Genomic DNA, 15,897 nt, shown 5'->3' with positions numbered 1-15,897 from the left:
GACTTGCAGCGACAGCTAATCCCCCTCACTGTTCCAGACACTGTCAGCACAAGAATGAACCGAGAGACATTTCTGTCTCCTCCAAAAGCTGGATTACAGTAAAAAGAAGATTACCCTTCCAACAATTCTGACAAGCACAAAAACAAAGCTATCACAGAGCCTCTCAATGTTTGGTGATTAATAATATTCTCTACTGGTCTCGTATTAATACAGTCTTGTGGTTTAAATGTCCAAATAACAAAGGATCACTGTGGTATAAATAAAGTAACATGCTCAGAATATTGTTCTGATTAGTCACTGAAACTTATGAAGAATTATTTGTTGTTATTCAAATGTCACTATCTGCTCTGAATGATGTTCGGATATTGAACAAACAGAGTTTTACATAATACAATTGTTGTTTGTTTCTTCTGTAATGCTGTGATATAGGAGTGGGCACACAGAAGCCGCTAGTCTTTCTAACAAACCCAGGGCCGAAGCCCTCTGAGGTGATGAGTGATTCTTCCTCCAGCCTTTCATAAATCAAATAATTACATTGTGGTTCTTTAGGGAAGAAAAAAGTTTTCCCATTCACTGGCACTCATTAACCCACAAAATGTGCAAATGACTAACTTGAGGGGACTGCGCAGTTGTTTCCTTATCGCACGCCCTATTCAATGCAATACAGATTCACCGCAAGCTTGTTGTGCATGCATAACGCAAGACTCTTCTCACTCTGAGCAATAAATGATCATTTTGTTATAAATATTTTATGATGTACATCAATTAACCTTGAACTGTCTGGGAATGGCAGACAATGCTCCCTGGTGAGTGTGTCAGAGGAAACTCCAGCATACTCTGTGCTGCTGTGATTGACAGCATGTTAAGAGTTGCTTTTGACGGAGGGACTGTACTCTTCTTCTTCCAGGAAAAAAGCCAAACGTTGGTCATTTTTTAGATGTCTGCGGTCTGTAATCCAGTGTGCAGAAGCTCTTGCCAAATCATTGAAAGTGAGTGGGAGTCAGTGTGAGGGGTCTGTCATAAAATAATGATGATTAGTGTTTAGTGGCAGTGTTTGTTTGCCATCCATTTTATGCCTTTGTTAATGTGATGTGGTCTTAAGCTTATCTTCCTAAGTAAAAGCTCTCACTTAATGAATGTTGAAATAGCTTGCTAGTAAAATAAGGTCTGGCTTTATAATCCTGCGGTCAACAGAGTTGAGTCGCTAAATCTTTCATCCTCCTCATTCGAAAGACAATCCCAAGGAAAGCCAAAGGGTATAAGAGCACATGAAGTAGTCGCTTGTCCGTCTAACTTTTCAATTTCAAAGATAAATATCACGCTGGGACAAAGTCCCCGTCTCTGCCCTGCCACCACAGGACTGTCAGAAATGAAAGAAGGAATACTTTGCTCCTGTACGACATGACAGGTGGGTGTCTCTGATCACATCCCAATGCTGATAATGGAGGAAGGCAGAGGGATAAGAGCAAGGCCAAGGGTCTCATTGATCACACAGATGCATTATGGGATGGTTAAAGCAAGCAGGGACAGTCAAGTGCATTAATCTGCCATTACATCCAGGCAGCAAAGCCTTTTGTTTGTTACAACCACTGCCTGAGGGCTGCAACTCTTACTGTATGTATTAAATGTCAAATATACATCTTTTTTTTCTTTTTTTATCAGTATTTATTTTGGCATCTGAGTTAGTTTGAATGTGTCTTAACAAACATGTAAATTAGCCTTAGACATATTTAAGTTACTTGATTTATTGCTTGTTTTTGTTAAGTTTACGGCATTTTCAGTCTTTATTGACCTTGTTGTCTAATTTTCATGATGCTTTGCTCCAATGTCCTCTAAGCATTGTAAGGCTTAAGCTTTTGCAATACATTGGGTGCAACACCTTAGTAAATAAGTGTATAGGGAATAATCTATTTATTTTGCTATTTGAACAGTTCGCACCATGTTCGTTCACTCTCACAGTTTCTCACATCATGGGACCCATTCCCCACTGCAGAGCAGCCCGATCATTCAGAGGCTGGATTCGCTCACTTGTTCAAATAAAATCTGATAAACTGCCTGGCTTTAATAGGCAGCTAAAACTTCAGACAACACTAAAGCAATTCATTCTTTTTTGACAGCCTATATTAATCCTCCTCTCATTCCTACAGATTTATTCCCATGAAAATAACTTTGACTGAAAGTGTAAGGGCTGAGGAATACATTTGAGGAAATACACTTACTCGCTATTTAGCCTTGAGTTGGATGAAAAGATTGATATCACCCTATGAATGGTAAATTTACCATCAGCAAGTTACCTTAGCCCAGCAAAACGACTAGAAACAGCTAGCTAGAGCAGCTTTCAAGATAAGAATTCAGCTACTAGCCCCTTGAGCTGCACATGAACAATGACTCCCAACATTTGACACAGTTTGATTAATGGGACCACAAAACTTCTGTGGCTTTAGTTTAAATAAGGTTTCAAATAGAGTGGTGCCACTTTCTTGGCCAATCGAAATAAACAAAAGAGCTACTAGGGGGAGTGATATTTCCTAAATCCTTGAACCCTTTCCAATAACAGTGAATTCATGTGACCTTTTCTAGTCTGGGAATACTTTGCAGAAAGTTCACACGGATTAAGCACGAAATCATTAAAATGGTCATGCTGGCAGACGGACTGGACACATCAGAATGAGAGCCAAATGTTACAGCATCTTATGGAGTGTGAAAGGTTAACAGGGGAAGGAGGGAAGAGAAACAGCCAGAAACTAGGAACGAGAAACACAATCAGTGTTACTCACATTGCACTTCTACTTCTGCATTTCTTAATTCTAAACATTGATACAAACAATAAGTCAAATAGAAAGATAGATAGATTATAACTAAGGCACTTTCTTCAGATGAATAACCATAATGATTTAATTATTGAATATGATGATATTTCACAGGCAGCACGTCCCACTGAACACTCTGCCTCTCATCTCCACCTGCTCCAATGGGAAGTGACTCCAGTTGCAGGTCTCTGGTCTTGCATCCTGTTTTTCTTGTTTGGAAGTCAGGTAGCAGGTCCAGATGGTGGCTCCATTAGTCAGATCAGTGGAGCCATCCTGGCAATGTAAATACCCATGTCATATGCCCCATAATTGATATGGATGATTACAAACTCTCTCTCACTCATCCGTCTCTGTCGGAAGAGGAAGATCCAGGAGTACTCCCGTAATTGTGAGAGAAAGATTTAAACTGACTGCAGGTCAGTTTTTCAGTATTTCCTTGTAGCTCCCTGAGCTCCAAAGTACCCTTTTCAGCCATAAAAACTGGGGTTAATTTAGGTGTGCTGATCTGAAAAACCCTGGAAACGACCATCGTTTTCTCAAATAGCCTCATTGACAAGCAGTTCAGTGCCAGAAACCTCTGCTTATTATTTTTTATGCAGAAATAATAAACGAAAATAAAAAATGTGAGCTGATAGAAAAACAATAATCATATAGGTAAGGCATTACTTCTGACATTGTATTGCAGTGTGACTATAGCCTATATATACTGGATATCATCTGTTAGAACACACTGAGGCACAATAAGCCCTGTCAGGACTTTAGTATGCTCCACAATTGTATGTAAAACCTTTAAACCACCAGTATTGATGACTAATGCAACTGTTAACAAATGGGCCTTTCTTGAATGCATTTAATATTTTAAAGAAAACATTTAGTTTATGGGGAAAGACACAACCATTATTTTGATTAATAATGATATATCTCAAATTGATTAAAAAGTTCAATGTAAGCCCTGTTTTCTGATTTTAGATGTGACCCATGAGCATAAAGCTATCCTGATACATAAAGTGTGAGTACAGTAAATTAATAAGTTCAGTTTAATAATAAAACTGTACATATGCATGTCAAAATACAGGTACCTGTTTCATTCAACAAAGCAACAAGTCCAAAGCATTTGAATGAAATGGAACCTTGAAGATTTTAATCAAGCTTTGAATAAGCTAATGTCTGTTGTTTTTGCGTTGTTAGTTGAATCTGCAAACATTAAAACCAGAAAAATTGAACCATGCCAATGTTGGCCAGGTCTTACAATGATAACATTACATTTCAGATGACGCACGTCCACTTGCTCAGCGAAGACCAAACTTGAAACAGCTGTTCAACATCATTATGTTGCTCAAATATAGCTAATTTCAGGTTATTCAGAATGCTAAACAAGCAACTTTTCGTCAGCCGTATCAGGGTTGAGACCTTTTTTATTTCTTTGTCATTTCTGAATGCAACCTCAGTTTCAAACATTTAAAGGAATTCAGGGAACCCGTTGCCGTAACAATTACAGTTTTCATGTCATGCAGGGGAGCAGTGACCAGTATCGTAAAATAAACCCTATACTATGTACTTTTCATTCAAGCACCATCATCAGACACTGAAACCAGCCTCACACAATTATGCAGGCTCTCTGACAATATTCAACACATTTAAATTCAAATCAATGCTTGATACTGCCAAATATGTTGATGAAATACTTAGCCAAGATAATTCTTCCTACAGTGGAGGATGATTGCCAGCTTTAGCCCACCTCTTTCACAGAGCATGCACTGCACGTGTTTATGCAAACGTTTTTGACCTTCATGTCTGTTTCTGCTCCACTGTTCATATGGTCATATTGCTCCATCTGCACAATTACCGTTCTGTTGCGTGTATATGATTGACAATTTAACAAACAAAACACAAGTAATTTTGCTTTGTGCCTTTGGTTGGTTCAATGCATAATCTTCATCTCGTTACTATGTTTCAATTTAAACAATGTGACAGCGGAATGAACAGCTGAAGATTACATGCACTTTTTGTCTTCAGGGCACATTTTGTAAATAAGTCCACAAATTGAGCAAAAAATAAAACAGAGAGGACATTTTCAAAAAGGTTGGGAGAATAAATCCATTGAAAATACACTTTCATGCTTTAGTTGTAATACGCTGCATTACTTCTCTCTGCAGAAGTTTTTAATATTTGGCCAAATGCTTGTTTCATGAAGCATGAACAGGGGCTGTTTGTTCAAGCCATTTTAAATAATCATTGTGAATGATTTTGGCTTTCTTCTAAGAATCCATTCATCCAGCAGACTGCTATTATATTAAGGAAAAGAGGCTGATAATCCAAACAGCAGTTGTTGAATAAAGCAAAGGTCTTGTGCAGAGTGCCCCTAAAAACTACAAATGTATCGTTATGGCACAATAACACATTACTTTAAAGTAAGTTTATGTAGTTCTATCAGCTGTTGCAAAATGATCAAGGGCCTAATCTGTCTGCCAGCATCATTAAGAACTAAACGAGCAATGGAAAGCAGCACACTGGTGGTGGTCTATAATTTACACAAATAGTGGTAAAAGCATCTGTGTGAAGGACAAAAAGATTGCTTGAGAGAAGTTTTTCCACAGACAGCTGCCCAAACAGACGCTTTTGTGTGTCATTGTGAATTCGTAATTATTTCCACATTTGTTCCATGATTTCTTTGCATACCAGTGCCTTTAAGTGTTGAACAATCTTGAATGGAGTAGCGTGGGGTTTGGTGGAAGTAGCGGTCTAATTTGCCCTTTTCAAGAATGTGATGAGTAATACCTCTACATGACCCAGCTTAGAAAGATCCCTGGACTGGGATCTGTTGCCTTGGATACCTAGGCACACATATTAGATCCACATCCTGCTCCTTATATTCAGTGTGAGACACCATGTAGAGAGGGATATGAGTTGACTCTGCAGCTAGAAGCTACTGTTTGTCTAGGCTTCATTATGATGCTTTAAATAAGATGATTCTCATGCCATCTGCAGCCTGTAGCTGTGATCACAGTGGTGAGGTATTGTCGTGGACCTGGGGTCAGCCTAAGCTCTGAGTCTCAATCTGAAGCCAAGCTCCTCCTCCCTGATACCTCTCACAGTCAATGACTCCATCAAAGGCCTGACAAAATACAGACAGGCCTCTCTCCATCACTCTCTGCTGGGGTGAAATGAGCTCTTGAATGTGCTTGTTCAAGGCAAAGGGGGCTTCATCGCAGTGTTAGGACTCAACGGCCAGCCTGTCCCCAGAAACAAATGGCTCACAACACACCTCATTTTCTTGTCTTTTTTAGTATTATTGAGATTTCTTACACAGGAGACAGCCATCAATCATTGTCTGCACTGCATAGGTTTTCTTTATGAACGTCAGCATCACAGTCCATACTAGATGGCAGTCCACTGATATGATTCTTAAAATGTTAATGATTTCTGAGAGACTGTCTTTCCAAGAAAAGTCATCTAAAATTCGAAAACTAAATATGTTCATGTACAATGGACAAAACCCTCTAAAAAGGCCATAGAAAGTATGACTTATATCTGTGTTGAAAAAAGAAGGAAATAGTGCAACGTTGTCCATTTTAGACACAGGAAAACACTGATTATTCTACAGACAGCATTGGTTTATTTAAACATGACCACGTTTTTTCCATAGACTTAAAGCGGACTAAATTAATATTGTATTTACAGTACATCACATGCTAACTAAGGAGCTCGTCATAGTGAGAAATGTGATGCCGTTTTGAGCCTGTATAGTGTAAAAAAGTAGTATAGGATAGGATAGGGTCCTTTATACATTCTATGATAAGGAAGAACACAGAACAGAATTACAGCATGCGTTAGAAAATCATAATCTAAAATCTATCTGTTCTATCAAATTAAGGCAAAATTAGCCCATAAAGAAGCTCTACACATTTGTTCCTTTTGGGACCCTCCCTCTAAACAAATGCTTATAACTGAAAAGTTGAAGTTGACCGTTTTTTTACTTCCAATGTAGAGCCACTTCTCTAAAAAAAAAAAAAGCCGTATCAGCCAACCTGATCTCACAGAAATACGAACAAAGACCACAGCCTCTTACCTAATAGCACATGAGGTGTTAAATAAGCAGTCCACAGAGCAACAACGACATGCAGTGCAGAAAATCCATCAAAATATATTGATAAAGTGTCTGATCGGGATGCTTGAATGTGGTCTTTGTCAAACTGCAACTTGCCAGAATTAATTATTTTCATTTTCTTTGTAGATTTAGTTCTGGTATTCTTTATAGTAGCCTTTAGGGCCATCAGGTCTCTTTCTTTCAGCTCCTGAGTACTAAGTTAGAAGCTTATGCAAGATATTGATGATTCAGAAATGTATGTGAGGCTTAACACTCAGCATACTCTAACCCAGTAAATATTTTTCCCCCTGGAATGAAGCACTTACAATATTCTGTTTGTTTGTTGTATTGTGTGCATTGTTGAGCAACCAACGGGGGGAACAAAGCTCATTCTGCTGTCCACAAAATAGATTGTCTAGATTTCCCCTCAATTATGAGACCATTTCTCACTCCAACAGGATTAGCCGCTCCTGGTCAATACTGGAACAAAGCACAGAGACTTTGAAATAAACTGATACTTAGCCGCTCATTGTCTTGTACATGTTTGTAGGGGGAAATGTAAAATCCACAATTTCTTTTTAACAATTGCCACATCTCCACACAGTTAAATTGAAAAGTGTGATGTTAATTGCCCTTTAAACAGATTATTTTGCCTGTTAAATTGTTAGACTGCTTATATTCTCTTTAACAAGATTTGTAGTTTGGAAAAGGAGAAATGGTTCCACTGTGAGATGCTGCTGAGAGAGAAAAGGGCACAATTAGTTTCCCGATCAATTTGCCGGGAAGAAGAGGGGAAAAAGTCAATACGCTGATTATGCATGAGAACGTCATCCGCTTACATTGAGATCAAAGCGTCAATGATCTAAGCTGAAGCAACCAGGGAATCATCTATACATGATCCATAAGTCATGCTTGTAGGGGGAAGGCGATGGTGATGCACACAGACTCGTATACAAAAGGGATAAATTGGAACATGATATGTAAATGGGGACAAGTTACCTTTACCCCAGAGCCTATGAAATGATGCACGCTTTTATTATCTCATTTGTAATCAATAATGTGGGAATTCTCTATGGAGGCACTTAAAGGTATCCTGTGGGAGTTTCTGTGTTTGAAAAGCAAACAGGGAAAGAGGGAGTGGTCAGGTTTTAAGCGACTGCGGGTTAATAGGAGGATCAAAAGGCGGCTGGTTATAGCAATGAGTTAAAAATGCAAAATACATGCAAACGTCTGGTCTTGAGTGAACTTGGCAATGCCACATATTTTCCGGAGTCACGGGGGATTCAGGCTTTGTGTGAAAACCGCACAACGGCAGCATTTACACTTGCTGTTGCAGAGAACAGCGAGCAACCAAAAGTGACAGTGATTCAAATATTTATGGATTTCAAGACATTTTCTTCTTTTCTCCTTTGAGGTCAAAGGATTGAGATTAAGCCTAAAGATATTGCTCATATCTGCAAATTAGCTTTAGTCATTGTAACTGATGTGTATAGCATTCAAAATGATAAGAAAGGGAGCACAATAAAACCAGAAACACACTATTCACTGTGTTTTTTTAGTTGCCACATACCACTGTAAAAGTCCTTTACTGCCTCCTGAATGGAGTATCTGATATCGAGTAAGTCCTATTGCTGTAAATTATGGAGTGTGCCTGAATGGGACACATTGTTTTGTCCCTTTACAGAGAATGGAAAGCAGCAGACAGATAAGTAAGTGAGATGAAAGAGTGGAGCACCTGGCAGGTCCACACTCTAACATCTTTGATCCGCTGAGGCAAAACATCAAAGCTCTGTTGGGGGCTTTGTGTGGACGCCAGCCTGCAGGCACTCACCACTATAAGCACCAATCCTGCAGGGTAAAGTGCAGCTCAACAAGGGAGGAGGCTTAAGAAAGATGTTTTTAGGCGGCTGAAATTACAACAATTGTGCAGTCTCTCTAAAGCGAAAGTAACTCAGATGTGATCAATCCAGGGATAATAGGACGGACACTTCAGTGCAATTACTGTCAGAGGAAGTGTTTGTGGGAACATAAAATACCCATCAAGTGTGTGTGATGTGTTTACAGTTAGCTGGAGGCCGATAAACTAAAAATGGACAAATAGATAACTATTAGTGGGTGCTCGTGTCCACATGATCATTCTATACAGACTGCACATGTCTTGCCGAGTGGCACCCAACCTTTTTGACTTTTAACAGTTATCTGTTGTGACAGTTTCAGTTACAGTATGTGATGTTTGACATGGATGTGCCAGTTGTTTAATCCTTTTTTATTCTTTTAGAAAAAATAAAGAGACCCAACATGTTACGTCTGGGGCACAATAAAACGATAAAACCCAAATGCACGACTCGACACAAAAAGAGTTTCCCAAAAAAGTTTTTTTACTAGAGGTAATATTCCATAGTCACAAAAGTCTAAACACAACGCACACTAGCGCGGCGAAAACCCAAAACGATCTGGCCCTGGGCACAGAGACAAACACAGCTTAAATGTACACGGTGAACACAGGTGTAAACAATAAGGGCGGGGCAGTTAATCAGGTCAAGGGGAGGGACAACCAAGGAGGGGAAATCAAGCTACCGAGACACAACACAACAGCCCCGAGTCAAAACAGCACAGAGGTCTGGGTTGGCGAGGGGGGATTGTAACGGCTGACACAATGAACAAGTATCCTGCAAACTGAGTGACAGGAATAGATGAATGCAATTGAAAGTTACCAAACTGCAAAATAGAGAATGGCTGTTTGCAAAACTTAGAGGATTCATATTATTACACAAGCAACATTCAAAACAATAACATTGTCGCACTTGCAAACTTGTTCTTGCATTGCAGCAAATTGTCAATATTTGAGCCAAAGCCCTGCATAGAATTACTCCATCCAAGTCAATGAGACGGGTGGTTTTTTTTTTCACGCAGGGCTGTCAATTGTTTAGTTGTGGGGATACACCAATGGGACTGCTTGTGTTTATTGCCAAAACAAGAATTGAATAAAAAAGTCTAGCCCCTGAGAACTTGGTTGTGTGGTTTGATCAGATAGGATCAACGGAGGCCTGGCAACAGAAGCAGTCGGCTCCAACTCCAACTATTCGCTGCTCACAAAGTCCTTTCAAACTCACAAAGTCAGTTCTCTTGAAATTATGCATTTCACATCATACCTGCAACATAGATTTTCATAATTCAAAAGCAACAGCCATGACAACCTGGCACATCTTTAGTTTTTGCAATTGCTGTTTCTTCAAAACTTCCAGAAAACAGCATGCTATACCAATAAGCATCAATTCCAATTACAACTCACTGCTGGAATGAGTAATAAAAAGGTGGAAAGTCAGAGGGAAAACACTCAGAGTGTACTCTTACATGTGAATGCTCTGCACAACAGTTAATAACATAGCATCTATTTATGTACTATGCAATGCGTGGGGAAGTTGCAGATGTACCTGGAGCAGAATGAGACTAATTGTTTTTGTGAGCAGCTGTTCTTACGAGGCAGAAAGATGTGATTATATTGATATAAGATAAATATATAATGTTCACAAGAAAAATATATAATTAGTTTTTGCACCAAGTAGATTGGCAGGATGTTTTACAAGGGATGTTAGAAGTTCAGGTTTTACAACAGCGATAACGACTCAGTGAAAGATATTAAACTGAGTTTAAAATGTAGTTTTTAATTGTTCAAGGCATCTCCCAGCAAGTATCTTTGTATCCTAAAATAACATTCTCATAAATACTCGAGCAGACAGTTTTTTCATTAAAAGATGTTATTCACTGCAGCTATGCATGTGATTAACATGAAGGCTGAGCAGATAATGAAGGTGTAGGATCTACCTGCAAATTAGATGCAATGTTCTATTTAGTTTATTTGGTTGGTTCTGTTCAATTTTGTTTGTAATTTTCATTGTTTTCCCATCAGTGTGATTTAATTAGCTGTGGGAGAACAGGAACCCGGTTCACTCAGTGAGCGGCTGGTATACTGGCAGTGTTGAGGGAGTAGTTTGAGAAGATGTAATTAAACTAATACATTTGCATTAAATTGTGCAGTCCTCTGGTGGCGTTTCAACTTAATTAAAATTAAAATTGAGTGTTAATATTTTTTATCTTAATGGGCACTGGAAACATTTTGGCCAATGAATAAGGTATTTTACTTTCTGACTAATATTCAACATATAGTTTAGCTGGAAGCATCTTGGATGTGTACTGTAGATCATACAGTATGTGTGTGTGTGTGTGTGTGTGTGTGTGTGTGTGTGTTTGTGTGTGTGTGTGTGTGTGTGTGTGTGTGTGTGTGTGTGTGTGTGTGTGTGTGTGTGTGTGTGTGTGTGTGTGTGTGTGTGTGTGTGTGTGTGTGTGTGTGTGTTGATCCTTGATTGGGTCACTTGAAGACTCGTGACCCAATCAAGGATGTTTTAGATTATGAGCAGAATCAATAGTGTCTATCAGAAATTAAATTGTCAAAATGTTGTCAAACTCATCTAAAAATGTCATTAGACAAAGAAGGCAATCTCATGATACAATAAATTAACATTTTTAGATGAGTTTGAAAAGCATGAGTAAAGAAAAAGTTTGTAGTTGCTCAGATTTATTGAATTTAGAGATGCTTGTGAAAAGGTTTTGAACCACAGCTTTGTGAGTATGTATGGAAATAGACTCGGAAAATGTCAGGCAGCTTGAAGAGGAAAGTAGACAAAATATCTAGCAAGGTTGCTGTCTAAATGGATGAATAAAGGACATCAGAAATTGCTATTTTTACAGGTTTTACAAGTTAAAGTAATCCAAATATGCACAAGCCATTGGAAATGACCCTCATCCATGGAAAGGAAACTTAAAATTCAGCGCTTTCAGTTTTCAGAAATGACTTTCCACACCAACATTATTAAGTTTCTATTACTTGCAGATATGAGTCTAAATATGCTATTTATCAACTGCTACAGTGTATGATAGCTAGCAAGTTAACATTAGTGTAACGTAGCAGATACCATCACATAATTGTGGTTAAAATGTACTTTAATGGAAAACAGCTATTAATTCAGTGATACCAATTTCTTCAATTGGTAGGTAAAATGTAATAAAACAAACAAATGTATCAAATGTGAAATTTCCTGCCATTTAGGACAGTTTAGAATATAAAATACTTTATTTTTTAAAATCCAAAACAATGGAATTAAAAAGGAATATATAATTTTTCTCGTACAAGTCATTTTCAGCTCATTAATATATCTGAATAGTGTAGTGCAAACTACAAATGAGAGGCAAGCCCACCCTGTGGTAGACTGAGGGGAGTCGGCTTATTGTGACTCTCGAGGATGCCCCGCTGATGTGTTGCTCATTGAGCTGCACAGTCAAAAGGGCTGACGACTGTCTCCAGTATAATTGGACAAATTAATCAATTACATCAATAGCAAATTACAACATTCATAATTGATCCCTGAACAAATGCAATATAGATCAACCCGGCGCTCAATAGCGATACCACAATATTCATGTTACACTGAGCATATTCAGGGACTAATTAAATCTCAAAGGAGAGGATCAATATTGGAAGTAGCATGAGAGAACTATTGATCTTACCAACATCCTCTCTTACATCACCGATTTCAACTGCAGGTCATGATACAAGTATTTGTTGTGTTGAATTTGTATTTTCTTCTGGATAAATGTGACTTTTATATCTAGCACCAATTTGTGTGTGCTGTGAGGTATTTCCCCTAACACTCATGTGAAAGCAATTTTGCCCCTTAGGGAAACAAAATACATCCTTGCTATGACTTTTCATAAAACTTGTGAAAGGGTGTTTAGGTATTGGGCCGGCACTGAGCACAGTACTCATGCTGTTTAAAAGCTTTCACAGCTACCACAAAAGGGAGGTGGCTGTCAGATGAGAGTTCACTTGACGAATCAATAGCAGGATCAGCAGGGTAAATGCTTATGCCTGAATGCAGGAACATTTCTGCCTGGAACCCAGTAGTTATGAGTGTGCCTTCTGGTTACACCTGCTATCATGATACAATGGTTACTATTTTCTTTAGATGATTAAGTCAGAGTAGAGCTACCGCCGTTTGGCTAAGTCTTTACCTCACTTTGTAGTTACTACACATTTAAAGCGGTTCTCAAATATTCGCATAGCATTTATTTTATTTTTTTATATGGTTAAACATATACTAACATATACTTGAATCAACAGCTGTTTTAAATAGGTGTCAACTAAATCAGACAGTTTTTCTTTATGATGTTGAATGTAATTGCTTTTGTATTAGACTCTTACTGAGCAAATCTAGCCTAGTAAAAAAGTCAGAAAAGGTCTAAACTCAATTTAGACCAATTACGTAGTAAGAGAGTTGTGCCTTTGCAGGATAGAACAATTACTAAAGAGAAACAAGGTTCATCTCCTATAGTGAGAAAAGGTTCAAATCCATTCACGGTTGGTCTTGTCATTTAAAGTCTTGCTTCCCCTTCATTCTCCACTCTACTGCTGACCTTTTTCTACTGTCTACAATTCAGCGCCGGTAGAGAGCATTTTGGCCACACTCCATCTGATCCCAAATGAGGCCAACCGAGGAAGTGAATCACTGTGTTTTTCCCTAGTCATAGGAAACAGCTGTCGTCTGGTACAGAGCCGGGCTGACTAGATGCCAGAGCCAGCTGGGGAGAGTCAACGGGGAGGAGAGAGCTCCCCATCTCCATCCACTGGTACTAAACCCATCACCTGAGTGAATTCCACTTGCCATGCCTCCCAGCAACACTCAAAGAATGGGGATATAAACAAAGAAGCAGCAATGTTTCAGCAGGGTAGCTTCCTTGTACCGCTACTATATTTCAGTCTTAATTAACCAAGTATCACTTTTATATGTCCTTGGATTATATTTACTTTCACTCGTGCAAATGTTGAGGAGTTGCCGGTAAATGACTTGATATGATGAAATAGTGTGAGTCAGTGTGTTCATATAAAAGCAAAGATAAGAGGACAGGTGGATGATAGTGGAGCGATATCATGAGAATGAAATGCTTCAAAACATTCAAGTTAAAAGGGGGTTTCTGTGCAAACCTTTACCGTGTGTTTCATTAGCTGAACCTGACCTTATCTCCCACAGATACCACCAGCATGCATAATAGGAGTAGGCCCCTTTGTGCCAAATGCTGTGGGGCAGAGCCATACCGCCCTCCTGGTACAGACCACCACCCCCCTTTTTTCCCACTTTCAAGCCACAGCTGTACACACAAATATAAAGACACTCGGGGAGGCAGAGAAGCACACACAGAAATACACTCACCTCCCCTGTGTCTAGCACCTCTTTCATGTAGCTGTTTGCCATTTTCCCTCCCGGAAGATGCCGTATTATGAGTCAGGTGGTGAGGTCCGAGATCAACCAGGCTCACACCCTGTAAGAAACAATGAGATTAATTTTAATTTACAAGGAATTAATAAAAGACAACAGTGAAATCTTTCTTTCAATCATGGAAATGTATGCACGTCACAAAACCTACTTTAATAGCTTTAATTAGAGAGGGGGAACATGCATGGGTGTGTATTGTGCCTGATTTGTATATGTAGAGTGTGTGTGTGTGTGTGTGTGTGTGTGTGTGTGTGTGTGTGTGTGTGTGTGTGTGTGTGTGTGTGTGTGTGTGTGTGTGTGTGTGTGTGTATAATACACAGGACGAGCATCTGTGCAAAGCTGAGAGGCATGCCGAGGCTACCTGCTCCATATTCATGTGTTTCCCCATATGTGACCCTCTACTGTAAACAAAGGATATTAAACATGGATACTCGGAGGCCACCTAATGAACACGTACACATATAACTCAGAGTTGTAATGAATCGATGGAACTTCCACTTTCATCAAATATTTATTGAACTAATATTCCTGAGCGCTTCAAACTCAAACAACTGCGCTGTCTGGAGTTTAACTGCAGACCTGTGTGGCCTCAGAGGCAGGCTGAACACAGCAACTCATTACAAGAGAAAAAGAAATCTTTCACTTAATGAAATATTAAGCCCATCAATCATGCAGCCCAGGTGGATAAAATCACTGCTAAACTAATATTTAGAGGAAGCTCTGTTTCCTTTAACACATCCTTGTAAAGATGTGTGTAATATCAATGAAATATATATTGCTGCTGCCTCCTTTTTTCTTGATATAGGTAAAATATTTGAATCCAATCATCTTCAAATCATCTGTCACTATGAACACACATCCTCATTCATCTTTAGAGGATGTGTAAAGAGCCACCTTATGACTGGGTGTACTGGAGGACACAGCAGAACGTGACAGCATCGCAGGGTGAACCACTGCAATGGTTACAGAGACTGCAGTGTTCGAAAATCCTGTTGTCCCCCCGGAGACCCTTTGTCTCTTTTTCTGGAGTTAAAGCAAACCAGCTGACAGGTTCCTATAGCGACATGGAAAACCTCTGGAAAAAGTGACAAACCACAGCTGTTTCTGACTCCACACCCCCATCAGCATCAGCCCATCTGCTGGGATACTCGCGTTTCAAAGGCCTCTCCACTTTGTTTTCAGTTAATCTTCACAAAGGCCAGCGAATTGATAATAGACAGTGGATATCAGAAATCCTTTTCTTACATTATATACACTGTAAAAAACTGAAAATCAGCTGTCTGTGCTTCTAACTTTGTGAATTTTACTAATAATTTGGCTTTGATTAAGTCATTAAACCCTTTTGCATGTAAACAAACTGCAGTGGTACCCCCCAGCCCTGTCACAGCTCCAAGACAAATAGCTATTGGGCTCCCTCTATTGGCCTCTACGCATCTATCTGCATTCTGTCCAGCAGCAGGTTCGAGGGGTAAACGGGCCACTGACCATAAGTAAAAGGGATGCCACAGACTATTTTGTAAAGAATTATTTATAGTATTTTGTGTGCACGTTGACAGCAAAGATAACGTATGTTTTCTTGAAAATGAGTTCATGCCAGATGATTAGGGCTTTAAGTGATTATTGGTTAGTCTACGAAATGTCATACAGAAACAATACAGAGTGGAAGTTGACC

The sequence above is a fragment of the Eleginops maclovinus genome, chromosome 18, assembly GCF_036324505.1.
Source record: "Eleginops maclovinus isolate JMC-PN-2008 ecotype Puerto Natales chromosome 18, JC_Emac_rtc_rv5, whole genome shotgun sequence".
NCBI lineage: Eukaryota > Metazoa > Chordata > Actinopteri > Perciformes > Eleginopidae > Eleginops > Eleginops maclovinus.
This window is presented reverse-complemented; position numbering follows the sequence as displayed.